This window comes from Ciconia boyciana, chromosome 2 (assembly GCF_034638445.1).
Source record: "Ciconia boyciana chromosome 2, ASM3463844v1, whole genome shotgun sequence".
In the NCBI taxonomy this organism is placed as follows: domain Eukaryota; kingdom Metazoa; phylum Chordata; class Aves; order Ciconiiformes; family Ciconiidae; genus Ciconia; species Ciconia boyciana.
The window spans coordinates 78,611,668-78,626,793 of record NC_132935.1 but is presented as its reverse complement, the minus strand read 5'-3'; the positions used below and the strand labels follow the sequence as shown (position 1 = coordinate 78,626,793).

General features: G+C 40.2%; 1 protein-coding gene across 6 annotated transcripts in view; it reads right to left on the bottom strand.

Moving 5' to 3' along the window:
• The window catches only part of ADCY2 (adenylate cyclase 2), a 237,679-nt gene that overhangs the window by 220,658 nt on the left and 1,895 nt on the right, over positions 1 to 15,126 (bottom strand). The gene's annotated exons all lie outside the window — the stretch shown is intronic.

The window sequence follows — 15,126 nt, the reverse complement described above, 5'->3', positions numbered from 1 at the left end:
AAGCTGCTTGCATCTCACCGTACGCTGTGTGAATTCCGAAGTAAAACTGAAATTTAAAGACAGAATAGTATACACATTCGGCAATTTAAAAGTATATGAGAAAACAATTGTTACTACAATTCGAATCCTTTCCAGAAAGCCTTAATGTGGACAAGGGGATTTTTCACAATCCTGCCTGTAAAATACACGTTAATGTCAGGTCAACAAAAGCAGGCCATGTGAGGCAGGGGTTTATTTTGGAAACTACTTTTAATAATATTTTTCTATTACTTCAGAGGAACTAAATGTTTATGAAACTGTAACTTGGAGAGCAGGACATTGAAAACTTGTAGCTTCCTGATCAATATCTGCAATCATCGGTGTGTTTAGCAGGTTAAAAGATGATGTTGGGTGCAAAGACAAATCCTGAAGGCTAACTGTTCTGTTTCCCTAACCGTTTCCCAAGGAGGTGGGGGGAAAAAAAAAAACCCAAAACACTTTCCTTCTTTTTTGTTGCTAGTCTCAGAAATTAAAATACACCAGAGCTAATGGAATTAAAATATCAGCATGACGCTTTTGAACATAATGGCTAAGCCTGCAATACATGGATCTTGCCTGACAGCTCTGTCTTCCTGAGTGTTTTCTATCTTGCTGTCTTTTAATTACTGAAGAAATTAAAAAGTCTACCGTTAGAATTTTTTCCAACCCCCATAAATTCTTCAGAAGTCTGTGATAATCTTATCACCACTAAAGTCTGAAGAATCACTTTCACTCATCTTTCCAAGGCCCACAACCTTCTCTCATTCTACATCCTCTTCTTTCCTTTTTGCAGATAATGCCATGCCCTCAGTTTAATTTTAAACAGCAAAGCTGCTGTAGAGCACTTCACTGTTTTACATAAAACCATACAGCTTGACAAAGTACTCTATAAAAATGAGCAAACAAGCATTTAAAATACCAGTTTTAGCATAAAATCTTTTACCATGGTCCCTCATTCTTTTGGTACGTTTTCCTTTATTCTTTTCATCTACTGGAATTTGACAGCAGTTTATATACAGAGGACTCCTGCTGGGATCTGAAACACCACACACTTTGAATTAACTCAAACCATTTACTGTATTAAATTCCTACTAAAATCACTTTTTGCTGAGATCAATGAAACACTTTCTAAATGTAAATATAAAAACAAGTAAATAATGTTCTTCAGACATTAAAACTATGTATGATTTCATACATTCATTTTCAAAAATGTTGAGTGTTAGAAAAAAATGTTACAGGGCTCAAGAATTATTAACTTACTGACCTCTCTATCAAAACAGGACAACATCTTCCTTTAACCAGACTAACTGACTGAAAGAATCTATAGCAAAAATTGCCCATTTTTCCTGTAAAGCCTCTTCCAGGACTTCAGAGAATTAGAAACATATTCAGTAGACGTACCATCACCCTTCCCTTCGTAAAAGTGGACAGCGTTTCAATTCTCTAACACCTTAAGAAATAGTTCTCTACAAAGCCAAAAAGCTGCAAAAGTCTTCTGGCAACTTGTGACTCTTATCCCATGGTTTTATATTTCAGTGATTTTGCTTACGGCTGACTGCACTGTGTGCCATCTGCTAGACAGCTGGAAAAATCTCTGTTTTATTAGGAGGTGCCGTGCCCTGCTCCTGGCCAAGTAGCTGCACAGCTTCATCTAGGACTTCATCATTTAGGACAACAACTGAAATGTTCTGGCCTGCCATCTCAGATTTCTTTTCCATCAATTCCATCATTATTAGTCCATCTTCACTTCATAAATGGCGCAGTGTCTTTAAGCCCAGATGCTGTTTCCAAGCCCACATGGTATTTTCTGGATCCACAACTTAGAAAAACTCCTCTGCCTTCCGTGCCCACCATTTATCTTTCATAACACAAAGCTTTGCTTGTTTTTCTTGCTTAGCCGCCTGGTTAGAAGCTTTTTCGTGTGTCTATTTTTTAAAAAAAACTTTTATTTAGCTTTGTGCAACATGTTCAAGGACACTAGCAGAAAATTAATTGAACTGTACCTTTTAATCAAACTGTCCTGAAGTTTGTGTCAACGAAGCTTTTTATTTTCACTAAGGCCCTATATAATTGCATGCCTGAGATTTTTTCCCTCTGATTCAGCATTCCCTTTTTGGCTTGGTAGATCAATGATAACAGCATCAAGCTCAAATCCAGTTGTTTCATGATGTCTGTTGTCTTGAGAAATTCAGTTCTCTCTATTAATGAGTCTGATGTGCAGTCTACACTTGCTGTTAGCACACAGTGATATTTGACTCCTCAGTAGTCCACAATCAGTCCTGCAATTTGCACATTGCATGTATCAGGTAATTCTGACCAGCATTACAACTGCCAAGCTGCTGCGTGATGTCATATATAGCCAGCAAGAAGCAGTTCTGCATTCATGGCTAGATTCTAGATCATTTTGTATTTGTTAGTATATTGTGACACTATTATAGTGGTAAGACTTCATTCAAATCCTTCAGATGACATTCTGGTCACCTGGAGCCTCTCCTCAAACTTAAGAAGTCATGAACAATGTGCACTGTAAAATCCCCCCTGTATGAGAAATGTGGCATTTTGCAACAGTGCAGTAACTCTGCTGAAAACAACACGAACTGTTCTTTGACTTTACAGCATCTGTCCTAGTTAGGACATAGGACTAACAGTGATAGTACCGTGACCAGCCATGTAGGTATTGTGAACACCCTTCTGACCACCTATGTGCTTGACCACAGTGCCAAGCACTTTTTGCCAGCGGATTCTTTTTAGTGAGTCCAACTACAGATAGATATTGTTCATCTTCTCACTTGCTCAGTAGAAAACAATTGCATCCAGATTTTTCCAAGTTTGCCTGATAGCTATGAGCGAACCTCGCCTGCCTCAGTGTTGTAGCAATGATTATCAGGAACACAAAGTCTGACGCACCAGAGATCACAGACTTCTCTGCTTAACGCAAAAACATCAGGCCTCACAGAGGGTTTGGAAAGGCTCCTTGGAGGTGCTGAGGAAGAGTCAAAGGCCATGGCTGCTGTGCGAATAACAGGAACATAAGGAAGGTTAAAAGAAAGGTTCTGGAGGCAAAATATTGGTTGCTAGTGAAGAAGCAGAGAACTCTGGTAACATTCCCATTCTCTCAAAACGAGACAGGTTGACAAGCAAAAGTTCAATAAGCAGCTATGAAAATGTGTTAAAAAGGGAATTCAAAGAAACAGGGAAATTTTGGGAATAAGGAGGGAGCCTCTAGAAGGTAGCTTATGAGTTTAATCTAAACCAGAAAAGAATTAGTTTGGTGGCACTTCAAAGGTCATAGGAAAGCATTCAAACTGAAGAGGTTATAGAAACATAGTACATGGTTTAAGAGAAGCAGTAATGTCATGGAGGTCTGTAATTCTCAACTAAAGAAAAGGACAGAAGTTGATTAAACTCAAGCAGAAAGGAAATGGCAAAGAAAAGCCAGAACAGACAGACTCTTTTAAAAAATTTTCCAGAGAAATAAAACACCCACATGAAAGTATACACTCTTCTATATAAACACTAAAAGCTTAAGAAGCTAGATAGAAGAACTAAAATGCCTGTTGTTAAAACAACATTATTTACACAATAGTCTTACTGAAAACTTGGGGGAAAAAAGACCATCAGCAGAATACTGAAAAAGCAGAAAGACTGAAAGCCATACACGTCAGCAGGGATTGAGGAAAGGCTTGTATTAACAATCTAGGAGAATCAACAAATAGCATGAAGTTCCTATGAACCGAAAAACTAGACTGAACAGCAAAGGCTTATCAAAACAGATGACCTAGAGGACTGGCCATCCAACCAGGATGGAAACTATTTGAGATTCTATGAAACGCAGAGATAAGAAAGGCTGTCAAAGAAGAAAACACAACAGGACAAGGGATACTTCAGTGACTCCCAGCTAGAATGGCTAAGGATCGCAACAGCAGATGGAAACTGAGACCACTGTCTGTGTCTCATGCACAGCTGAAAAACAAAACAAACAAACAAACACCCATACAAACAAAGAGAAAACCATCAATCTGATCTCAAGAAGTGGAAAGAACCTGGTTCATAAAATATTACTATTGAGGAGCTGCTTTATAACAATGACAAAGCTTGTTAAGCAAACAAATGAAAAACAAAACCTAAGCTCTAAAATTGAAAGGGGGAGCTATAAACTTACAGATTAAAATCTTTGTAGGTGGCCTGAAGACACTATAAAACTCAGAGGCACAGGCCAACAGCTAATGAATTCCCAAAAATGACTTGAGAAAGACCAAAACACAACGAGAACGCCTGAACAGCCAAGCAGTGAAGCTTCTAAAAACTATCGTAAAAAAAAAAGGAGATAATAAAAGGGATCATAAAATTTATCAGGATTACTATAAAGACTCAGTAATGCAGGCCAAGAAAAGAGCTTGAGAAATCATTTTTAAGAGTATAAAAATAAGTAGTATATTCTTTTTGAAACTTCATCAGGAGTTGGCAGCCTGATAAAGGACTTCTAAGGAAACAGATGATGCAGGTATTAAGAAGACCAGTTAGGGAAGAGCAAACTGCAGCAGAAAGGGTTTGGGGTTTTTTTGTATCTGTGTTCAGTGTGGGGTAATTCTCATTCCAGAATAATCTATACAGGGGGAACATATCAGACGATCTGTCTCAAATTGAAGTATCAGTATAAGGCATTACAGACAAAAGCAAGAACAGGAAATGTAAAAAGAAACACCACAAGCAGATAGGGTTCACCAGAAAGGGCCAATGGGACTCAAGGGAGAAAGAGCTAAAACTGTAGTAACACATAACCTCCACCCAAAAGTGCCCCAGTATCCAAAGACAGGAATGTGATGTGATGCCAGTCTCTCCTGGGATCCCTCTCAAAGACTAAGGGAAGTAACAGTAGGTCTGGTATCTATCCTGGGAAAATTTGTTAAAAACAAAGGTCCCAAAGTGCCCACAAAAGTCCTCAGGAATCCTAGGGCATATGTTGTTCGGCATATGCATAAACAATTTGGGAAAAGGGGTGAACAGCAATCTGACAAAGATGAGGGCCAACTATAAAGAATTACAAAAGGATCTCATAATAGTCACTACTGAGCAAGAAAATGGCAGGTAAATTTCAGTGGAGGTGTATGTGAAGTGATGCAGCTCAGACAAAACAATCTTAATTCTATATACATGACAACAGGCTCTTGGTTCACTATTAACACTTACAAACAGAGATATTTGGTGTTTATCATAGGTAGACCCGTGAAAACATCACTTTGGTGCTCACTAGCAGTCAAAATACAACACAAAATGCAGAACGTAGAAAAAGAATAAACAGAGAGAACATTATGATGCCACCTCAATGCATGATGAACACCATAAACAATTCTGGTCCTACCACCACCACCACTTCAAAATGAATACAAAAAGAACGTGAAAAGATAGGTTTCCAAGGATGGTCAAAGCTGCAACACAGTGGCTAGATACTGATGGAGTAACATTTGGTTTTAAGGTTTCTCTTCTCTGCATGGAGTGAGCACAACTGTCCTTTGATACAGCTTTTTTGATTTTTAAAGGTAGTGTCCATCTCAGACCAACAGGGAACAAGCTCCACTTGAGCTACCTGCATGCAAATGTGTAGCCAGGGAACCCCATGAGCCTGTGACCATTCCTACTGTATCATATGCCATGGGAGAAAGGACAGACACCTATCCCCGCCAAAAACACAATTAGCAGCATCAGGGCGTGTGTGCTTGTACATTTTAAATACATAAATATGCCCTGTGCAAACCCCATGCACCCAACCTGAATGGGGAGCAGCTTTTCCTATTTCTTTATACATGCTCATTTGCCCCATCGGCAGTTTTCTTTCTCTTGGTTTATTTTCCATTACTTTGTATCCTCTCATCTTGTTAACCACGTTATATAAAATCTGTCAGTCCATACAACCATTTATTTAATAAGCTGGGGTTCAGAGGGCCCACAGAGGGTCAGGGAACATGAACGGGACTGTAATGCCTTTCAGTCATCCAGCACCATCTCAATCTTCTCTTAGGCTGGCAATTATCAAAAGTAGTTCTACTTTAAGACATTTAACAGCCTATGAAAAACAAGATGGTCCAACCCAGTTACTAGTGGCTACAACACTCAGCTGGTGCACTTACAAAATTGTCCTACCCAATGACACTAGCTGGCAGGCACAGAAGATAAACCACGTCCCAGAGAGCAACGGCAGTTAATTACATTCTGCTCCCTGAAGTGTCCCCTTCAGAAAAGGGCTGAGACAATATGCAGCAAAGCGAGCAGAAGTTTGTACTCCGATGAAACTAATTATTTCAGGCTCCAGAGCTAATTAGCACCTACTTACACCATTTAGATTTTTTTAATGTAAATGCAGTGCTCAACATATCCTTCTTGCATGCTTTATTCTACATGTATTTGTTCTGAATTCCTCTCCAAAAAAGTGGCTTAATAACTTAGTTTAGCTTATTTTTCAGATGTTCTCAAAATCCTTCCTCCTCTTATTATTATCAAAATAATCTTAAAGAAACTCTCCAATAAATACAACTACTATTTATACAACATCCCAAAATGTGGATACACAAAGATAAATTGAGTAAAACACTTACGAAAAATGTATGCTTTGCAGTTAAATATATTCAAAATATGTCATTCTGGAAAGAACTCCATCAGTTAAACATTATAGATAAGACGTTACTTCACAGGACTCAAGGACATGTTTTTCAGATTAGCCACACTGTAACACATATTAAAAGTGAAATTATGGCCTTCCTTGTACCCATATAGATCTGTGGAAGTCAGAAATACTGAGGTACTCGTTCGATTCTTTGAGCTATTTAATACTGACAGTTACATACTTTGGCTGTCACTTTTAAATCAAAGCTAAAAGGTGGCTTTCCCTCACCACTTTACTCCTGACATAATAACTTGAGAATCTGGCTGTAATCAAGAAAAAATGTCAAGATGGAACTTGCTTAAAAGTAAGGATCACAGAATTTGAACCAGGGAGCACATGAGTTTCAGCACATGAGGAAACAAGTCCTCATTTTAAAGGTCTGTTTAATGAAGAAAAAGGTAAGCTTAGGCTTCTTTCTCTACTGGGTCTTTTAAAAATACATTTTGCAAGAATATTCCACAGATTTAACATATCGGCATAATAAGGTAACATGAAAAATAGTTTTAATATTGAAAAGTCACTACTGTCATTGTGTAATTACTTTTCAAGTTTTTCCTAAGGTTTTGCAATTACTTACTAAACACAGTTGTTATTGTCGCAGAAAAGGTTCTTAAAGTTTAATCCCCTAAGGACACTTTCTACACTCTCATACGTCTCTCAGTTCAACTGACTTCAAACCAAAGAGATTTCTTATTTCATTTTTGACTCCAGGATCAGGCCCACATTCTGCAATGGGTATTACTTCACATAAAGGTAACGAACATCTTAACTTACATTTGAAATACAACTGTGCCAAATAACAGCTCTATAAAGGAGCAAAACTTCAGACACATTCATATGAAATAGAGCAAAAGAGATTCTGCAAATCCAGGCATTTCTATTCAGTGCTAGCTGAGGGCTTATTTAACCAGTACTGTTACCCCATTTCATTAAGGCAGAGGTAAGAAAATACTAAAATTCAAATAAACCAAAACCAATCTGGTAAATTGCTTTAGTGTTAAACAGATGTCGCGTCACTTGAAGTGAATCCCACCATCTACCAGTTGGGGTTGGAAACTGCCTGGACTCACTAGGGCAGAAAACAAGCCCAAGTGAAAGACTATGGCCTCTTTCTGGCAGAAGCTAGTGGGGTGCCAGTGGGGATTACAGGACCAGCTACTGGTCTGGACAACCTACCACCACCTACCTACCTACCTGAGCACGTGGACTGTGCTCAGACCACTGTGCCACTAGAAAGCACCACCACAGTTGGCTGCATCAAAGAAAGGGAATACATCCACCTGCCAGGGTATATAAAAGCAAGAGGAGCCACTTATGAGGAGCAGCTGAGGGAACTGGGGTTGTTTAGCCTGGAGAAAAGGAGGCTGAGGGGAGACCTTATTGCTCTCTACAACTACCTGAAAGGAGGTTGTACTGAGGTGGGTGCCAGTCTCTTTTCCCAAGTAACAAGTGATAGGACAAGAGTAAATGGCCTCAGGTTGTGCCAGAGGAAGTTTAGACTGGATATTAGGAAAAATTTATTCACAGAAAGCATTGTCAAGCACTGGAACAGGCTGCTCAGGGAAGTGGTTCAGTCACCATCCCTGGAGGTATTTAAAAGATGTGTAGATGTGGTGCTTAGGGACACAGTTTAGTGGTGGACTTGGCAGTGTTAGGTTTAGGGTTGGACTCGATGATCTTAAGGGTGTTTTCCAACCTAAATGATTGTATCATTCTATGAGAGTGGGAGCACTAGCAAGCAGGTGCTGAGCCAAGTTCAAAGAGCATCTGTTTTCCATACACACCTCTCAGGAGAAATAAGGTGACCAAGTCTGCACCCTGAATTCAGTCTTGCTGGAAAAGGAGCTGGGGGAATCTAGTCTTCCTAGAACTTGGCTGCAGGGCTGACCAAAGTACTAGCAAACTGGAGACACGGATGGGGAAATTCTACCTGGAATGGAAGGAGAGCAATCCCACTTATCCAGTCAGTGGGCAGGTCCACTGTGCATGCCATAACATTTGGGTTCTTGAAGAGGTCCCACAGCACACAGTTCAGCTGCCTGAGGAGGCAGGTGGAAAAAACGAGTTCTAACTACTTTTGCAAACCCCAGCGAGTGGCTCTGAAAAGCCATCAGTCCACGTGGGATCTTATGGGACTATCCAATGATCAAACACCAGACTGGTTGCACCTGAAGCTATAAGGGAAACACATCTGGGCCAGAGCACATCTTACCCCAGCTGCCCTCTGGAGCACACTCTGAGCATGTAACCAGAAGCCATTGCTCCTGCACTCTGGAGCACATCTTCCAGGTGAGAGAAACTTCAAAACTAGAACCATGGGTGGTGGCAGAAGTGGATGCTCAGACAACAGACCTGAGGGCAAGGCTGAGAGGCCAGTGGTGATGGGTGCTGCTTCCTCTGCTTCTACCAGACACAAGCCTGGAACAGGTTCTCACCAGGAACAGCAAGGGACTTTTATATCACGTAGGCACCACTAAGAGCAAGAGTTCTGTTTAGAGACAAGAGATAAAGAAAATGTTTCTATACAGGTTGGAGAAACAGACAAATGGGAGGATAAGCGTAGAGACAGCCTCACACTCCTCTGCACAGATGGTGCAATAGTCCCTTGAATTTTCAGCATCATCTGAATAAGGTTCAGTGTCCGGAGATTGCTTATTCAAGATATAAAAATAAAAGATCTGGAGAAGAAAATGTGTGGAGCTGTTTTTTTTTCAATAGGATCAGGAGCGATGCTCAACAAAAAAAAGAGAAGGCACGGAAAAGGGGCAGAACTGTGCTAATTCACTTATTTTGGGGTCCAGATCTCCAAAACCAGAAGTTTAATCTGTTGACATCTTCTCATCATCACATATCAATAAGGCTTGAGCTGAGTCAGTTCCTTCTGAAATATGCAGAAGCCACTGTGGCAGCACTTAGCTTGTCTGGGGTCACAGCTTGGCTATGGCTGGGGATTGAGGCACAGGATGAAATACTACAGGTGTTCAGCTGCACTTTGTTCCCATGCTGCTGGCATACCCAGCCGCTCCAGAGATTTGCAGATCACTTCTATCTGGGTTAAATGTCCAGCCACCATCAGCTTGGAGTGATGCACAGTGCAGTCTGGAAGATTCCAGTGACTGCTACCATTATAACGAGAAGTTGTTTTCTTAATCACAGCATAAACGTAGGGACTGTGATCTCTGGTTAATGTTCTTAATCGAGGAGACCTCTCGAAGGCTCAACCAAAGAAACCTATTCACCATTTTTATAGGAGTTTTAAGATACCCACAAATGGGTCAGATATCTTTGTCCACAACAAGGAACTTGAAACTGATTTAAAAAATTTTAAGCAAGATAAGCAGACAGGTATTCACAGGTCCATGGCAGATCCACTATGAAGTTGCCAATACATGATTTGTGAATCCACATACCTGGCTTGATGCTGATAAAGACAGCAGACAATCACAGCCCAATCCATCATCTCTCTTATTCCCATTGCACCTCAGTAAACAACAGTTCTAGTCGGTATGTTATTTGTCATTTTTGTCAGCTGCAGTAATGAATAGGAGTTGTGGATCCACCGTTTTGAGTCACAATTTGTGACATTAAATAAGCTTTCCATTGCCAGGGTATCCACAAAACTTTAATTTATTAAGATTACAGTTCAAAGCTACGTATTTTTCCAACATAGCCATACCTATGGTTTTATCCAGTTCTTATTCAGTATTCAGGTTATTCAATTTGAAGGATAAAATAGAGGTACGCAAAGTGAGGTTTCCACTGGCACCTCATCATCTTGATGGCTCTCTGTTTCCATGCTTGTTAGGGACTGGCAAATGAGACAAGCTCTTAGCAGCATTAAAAGTAACCACAGACGTACTGGGAGTGTCATTAGCAAATGAAACAAGAAAAAGCCAGACTGATGTAGTACTGAGGAACGAAACCAGACACAAAGCTAGGCAATTCCTGCTTCAGACAGGAAGATGCAGCAACCTTTACAGGCCTGACTAAAGAGGCAATGCTGGCTACAGAAGTCATGCTCAGACAGCCAAAGATACTACTGGAAGGAACATCTGGCAGGGACAGCAATATCGTAAGACTGTATCAAATAGCCAGCAACTATAGCTGCCAAATAGTCAGCAACTATAAATGGAAGAATATATTGTAATATGATGGTGCCTAGAGACAAGAAAAAAAATTAGAAACATAGGATTTCCTCACAGAGCATTTTTAATACGGGACTTGAAAGCAGAACTGTATGCTCAATTATAGCTGGAATTATGGAAAGAAAAGGCATTATAAACACACTAATGTTTTGAATTCTTCCTCATCTTGGTAGTGGCAATAATCTGGCAGAATGAGTTTAAGAAGAGGTAGGACACCTCCTGGGCACAACAACCACAGCATCAAGCATGCCAACAACCCTGTCTCTGCTTCTCCTTCAATTAGTGAGGATTTTCTTACCTCATTACCTTTTCTGTGACTTAGCTTTCTTTTGGGGGGAATGGATATGCTGAAGTTTGAAAACAGTATAGCAGATGCTTTGGCTTACTTTCAGTCTGCAAGGATTCCAAGGAATGCTTTCAGACCTTGAGTATTCTTGGACTTTGGGAAGACAGTTGGTGCTCTTGAACCAAAAAAGCTTTAAATTACACAGAGCTGGTCTCAAAAGATTTCCTAAAATTTAGAGTACCAGTGAACTTACAATACAGCTGCATTATTCTATGCAATCAGGTTAGAACAGAGCGTCTCATGAATAGGGATATGACATCACCACAACATCAGTGTGGTGACCTTTTGGTGTGGACGTATGAATTTTTCAGATCCAGAGTACTGATGAGAACATTACCAGAGGCATGCAGCAGATGCCCTTATGCAGACACCTAATCACTTGAGACACTGCAATGAGAATGATGGAACATGTCTTCCAAAGCCACATGAACCTGAAGACTTTTCCCCCTCCATTTCAGGATGAGATTCTGATCATGGAAATCTGGAAGGGTTTGGCTGATGTCCAGTTTTTACCAGAAGCAGCGAGTTTTTATTTTAGACAGAGCAAGACCAATTGGAGGGAGGGAGGATTTGCTGTCATTCTGACCAAGGCCCCAAATAAATGGCACACCCCAGTTCAAGGCCCAGGAGGCTTACAGGACTCTTCTGATCCTCTTCTCTTTGCACAGAGTCAGGTTGGCAGCTAAATTAATGTGCTCTTTCAGAATGAGGCAGCTACCTCTGCTTCCATGCAGGATCAGCTGAAGGTAAGTAAATTCAGTCAGTCTGATGCCAGAAAACCAGTTCCTACAGAATATCCATCTGCCATGTTGCAGGTACACCTCCCTAGTTAATTGTACTCCCCCTTTAAGAATGATTGCCTACTCCCACTTTTGCTACAGAAGGTATTTGGGCATGTCAGTGATGTAGGTGTGCAGCCAACCTTTAGTGTCTTGGATTTATGAATGAGTAAAAAGGTGCAGGAATCATGAGGTGCAGGAAGGTGCAGGAAGCATGGATTTATGAATGAGTAAAAAGGTGCAGGAAGCATGATCATGAACTTTTCAGGAACTTCAAAGAAGTGGTTGAGGGGGATAAGTAATACCTCTGCTCCACAGACAATCATTAGACAGCTAACCCAAAGCCACCTCATGGTGCTTTAGAAGAGGGAAGGCATCAGAATGCCACATTTTCACTTTAAGCATTTTCACTCAACACATACTCCACTTGAAGCGTGCAGCTCCACATCAACGTCAACACATCGACAACCACATCTTAAGAGATTTACAAGGTCACCTGTAGCAGCAAGGATTCGGGAGACAGATAAGGGCTGCAGACTAGTGTTAAAGGTAAACATGCCATAGCAGGCTTGCAGCCTTTGAGCAAGGGGCACGGGCCAGTCTAAAAGAAAACACATGTATATCTGGCACCAGATTGGTGGACCCTGAGGTTTGGGAAAAAGGACAGAAAGAACTTGGTCTTCTCCCACTTAAACCACAAGTGCTAAAAGATTCCGATATCGCTGAAGTGTAGGTTTTTATTGAAGCCTGTATCTATGGACTGGGCACTCTTTATGTCAAGAAAATACATGGATAAAGGAAAGTTATGGCTTTCCAGTAAATTGTACAATTTGGGCATCATCCCTGTTTTCAGTCAGAGTTTTGTTTAACCACGTAAGAAACAAAACATCACAACTTCAGATATTTCAGATACACTCACATTTTACATTATGAAATTAAATATGGCAATTTTTTTTCTCCTACAAATTGCAGTTATAATAGATATGCTCTGGCCAGAGACAAAACTGTTCTAGATACCACTAAAAATGGTCATAAGTTTTTAGTACTAAAAAGGGAGAGAGGGGCACATAATCAGTTTGTCCTACATATTATATTGAAAGAACAAGACAATAACCAGACAGAAAATGAAGCTTACCTCTGGCATTTCTAAGCACTGGAAGGCTTTCACAGATTTGGGAAAATAATTTACTCTTTATCGATTAAAGCAGCAGCTAAACATGGATGACTGATCTCAGTTGGCCAGTTTTCAGTTCACGCCAGGTACAGAAAAATAGAGAGGATATTTTGACACAGCAAATTCAAAGGTTGATACTATCACTACATTATTTAGAACTCCAAGCTCTGAATGGTCATCTTCCAAGCAGACTTCAGGAGTCTTACATCTAGTGTTTGAGAAGATAGAGTGCTTAATTCCAAAGGTCAAAATCACAATATTTTTCTGAAACAAACAAAAGCGAAATCTCACAAGAAGCCTCTCTCAGTAATGATAGCAGTACATTGAAAGAAAAGTAATCAGATTTCCAGGCACACTTTGTAAGTAATCTTGTTTACGGTAATTGTGTAACAGCTTTTACGAATTTTTCATCTGAAATCAGGAAGGCTACAGCTCGTATTCTGACAGGTTGAAATAGCTGAGTAAGTGGAATACATCCCTGTGTGGTTGGCTGTGTTTGGGAACACTTAAGAATACATTGCCAAAAAAAAAAAAAGGCAACTCAGACATCACAGTGATATATTTTAACAACCGAATAAAAAATTAAAATAGAAGGAAAGCCTCTCACTTCCATAGGTTTCAGGTTTTTTTTAAGAAAGCCTAGAACATACAATGTTCATGCTTCACGAATATCCATTTTTTCTGAACAATGTCTGATCCCCCGTTCCACGTTCTAAGCTGTTCTTTGAAGTACAAGTGAGAAATACGAATCGAGTGTTATGGTGAGTCATTTTGGAGTTTTGTTTCCACAACGGGCTTAAGTAATTTTCAGTAAAACCTTTACTGCTTTGTACAAAATCTAAAGGAAACAACTGTTAAGAAAGATTTCCTTTAACTTCAAATGCACAGCACAGACCTACAGAGAACTACCCCACTTCACTTCCATTGCACCTCCTTTAGAAAATTAACTCTTCTGTCAAAACAATCGCGTACGTACTGGATGAGCAAAATAAAGACAAGAATATTAATATTGGCTCTTGTGGCTCAGACACTCATAACTGCTTGCCCCTTTTATATTATCAGGCACCAAGAAAATTATTAAGATTCCACAGCTATATAAAAAGAGTATTCTTTATTCAGGTGTGGGAGAAACAGATCTAAACCTTCAGGAATATTTTAATCACAAATGCAACCAGAGCTAGACTATAATAAAACGCTTTTAGGTGAAACTCTGGGCAGGGCTCCAAAGGATTTTGCCCAACATCCTGTGGCTGGAAGTCCGTACAGGCAAGCTTTCTCTCCGCCTGAAGTTACTTTCATCTGTTGACTGGAAACTTTAAGGATGAACCCCACCTCTCTCTCCACTCGCCCGTCCAGTTGTTAGCCACGGGAAGATAAAGGCTCAGGAAAAAGGTTTTAAAAGCATTTTCTTTCCTCTTCCGGTATGTCTGGAATTCCAAATGCAGACTGAACTATAAAATTCACTCTTTCTGAAGTAGTAAAGCCTGGCAAGATTCGGCCAGCTCACAGTTTTGTTTCCATAACTTTCATCAGTCCTTCAATCTGGGCCCAGAGTTACGCCAGCGTTGTTATCGTGAACGATTTACCTCAAGAAACGGAATTAAGAAAATAAGCATGTGCAACTTGTAAACGAGCTGTAGACCGTACCATGACTGAAAGGTATGAAATTTAGTGCTAAACGCTGTCAAGCCCAAGTTCTGCCGCCTTGACGGTAGGCGAGTATCATGTACGTCTCCACACCTAACTACGCCTCAGCCTTAGTATCTGACGGACTTCCATTTCCATCATCGGTCCCTTCAGCCCTGATGGACAAGCACCCAAATTAACACACCAGAATGAGATATGGTGTCGACCCTGTATTTTGTACACGGAGCTCCAAAACTGAAACATTTAGGCATTAAACAACTGAATTATGAGGCATCACGATTACTGGCCTCACATTAGCTCTTCTACAACTCTTCTGTATTTAGGGGGAATGGCACTTTAAACAAAAAGCTCAAAAA